The following is a 1,689-nucleotide window of genomic DNA, read 5'->3' as shown; positions in this document are numbered from 1 at the left end:
AGCCTGGTTCTGCTGGAGGTTTCTTACTGTTAAAGGGGAGTTTTTCCTCTCCACTGTCGCTACAAGCATGCTTAGTGTGAGGGATTGCATTTGAGTCAATTAGTGAATGCAATCACCTGATTTTCCTTAGAAAACTTTGAATCAATTTGACTGTATGATCTGGTTGAACTGTAAAGAGCCTTGAGATGATGTGTTGTGAATTGGCGCCATATAAATAAACTGAACTGAATTGAAATAGACACTTCCTGTTGCCTGTTGTCATGGTGACCCGTCAAATCGATGCTCCACTGATAATGGCTGTTCATAATTGTTGTGCATGAGCTTAAATCTGATTGGACCTATTTAAAATTGATTGGCACTATAGAAATAAACTGAATTGAATTGCTATGTAAAATGCCCAAATCAAGCAAAAACATTTACAAGCAGTGCAAACCATGTTTAAGTCATCCAACATTGAATGTTGCTCTTGTTTTATTTTTATTTTTTTCCCTCCTGGATCAAATTGTTTTATTTCTAAAACTCCAGGAAGGTTTTAAACTGTTTCATATTTTCACCATTGTTCTCTGAAGTCCCAAATTCTGAGAAATACATTTTTAACCCTTTGCAATCAGGGAATCATGTGTTGTTGATTTTTTTTATCTTTTAGATTGCATTTGTGTGATTATTTTATCCTTCAGTTTTTCAGTTCTAAGAGGAAATAGTAAAATTCAACATTTTAATCTATCTTCACTTTGGGTCAGCTTAGATAGAAGTTTTTCCTTAATAAATAACATTATCATTAGAAAATATGTGTCATGTTAATTCATTTTCCACAGCAGGAATAAATGTGGATACACAAATGGGTTTTTTGTTCAACTTGCAAAGGATTTTTAAGAGCAAGTGGTTCGTAAGTAGCAGTCTGGGGATAATAGTGAAGATTAAGACTGGAGGGGGAGGGGAGAGAAGAAGCTGGACTTGGACGCAACCTTTTCCAAACAGTCAGTGTTCCTGGATTTGTGGTGAAATCGTTTGCTAAGGAAGGATAAAGAAAAATAACATAAAATAAAACAAGATAAAGACTGAGGCTATATCAGGTGAGTTATGATGGTTTATGTTTTTTGAAGATTCATTCTAGCTGACAACATCAAGACATCCCTTTACCTTTTCATTTACAATTAAAGATTTTATGGATTTATTTTCTGAATATTAACATTTCTGTAAGAAAGTTTATTTTCTGCAACAGGCTTTGAAATATTTATTTGATTTATATTAAATCTGCCAGAAAGGAGCAAGAGTCAAACTGTACCACGTTTATTTGACTTCTGTGCTTCAATTTTTTTATTTTTTTAATTAACTCTTTAAAAAAGTTCAGCACTAAAGTTATGGAGGAAGGTAACATTTGATTTGACGTGATGTAGGGTGTTCCAAAAGTGGCACAGATTAATTTAAGCAGCTTACTGAAGGATAACGCTGCATATATAGTGTCCATGTTCACGTGAAGTCACCTGCAACAGGCTGGATCACAGGTTGCAAATTTGGCGGATGTTTGTGTAACCGTTTGTTGTCCGCTGTTACATCGTACAGTCAGGCTACTATTATCATATTACTCAGAAGATTAAATAAAAACCATTTTAAAAAACGGGGTCCAACACATTTTAACATATCATTTTTGGAAAATGATCCATGGCTTTCTAAAGGTTTTACAATTGG

General features: G+C 34.2%; 1 protein-coding gene across 1 annotated transcript in view; it reads left to right on the top strand.

Annotated features, from left to right (window-relative positions):
* The first annotated feature begins 1,029 nt into the window (after positions 1 to 1,029).
* LOC107101248 (synaptotagmin-1-like) overlaps positions 1,030 to 1,689 on the top strand; it is a 35,958-nt gene continuing 35,298 nt past the window's right edge. Inside the window, exon 1 of the mRNA XM_015400089.1 lies at positions 1,030 to 1,073. The gene's annotated coding sequence lies outside the window, so the exon portion shown is untranslated. The remainder of the gene's footprint in view (positions 1,074 to 1,689) is intronic.

The sequence above is a fragment of the Cyprinodon variegatus genome, unplaced genomic scaffold (genome assembly GCF_000732505.1).
Source record: "Cyprinodon variegatus isolate N-32 unplaced genomic scaffold, C_variegatus-1.0 Scaffold1069, whole genome shotgun sequence".
Classification (NCBI taxonomy): domain Eukaryota; kingdom Metazoa; phylum Chordata; class Actinopteri; order Cyprinodontiformes; family Cyprinodontidae; genus Cyprinodon; species Cyprinodon variegatus.
This window is presented reverse-complemented; position numbering and strand designations above follow the sequence as displayed.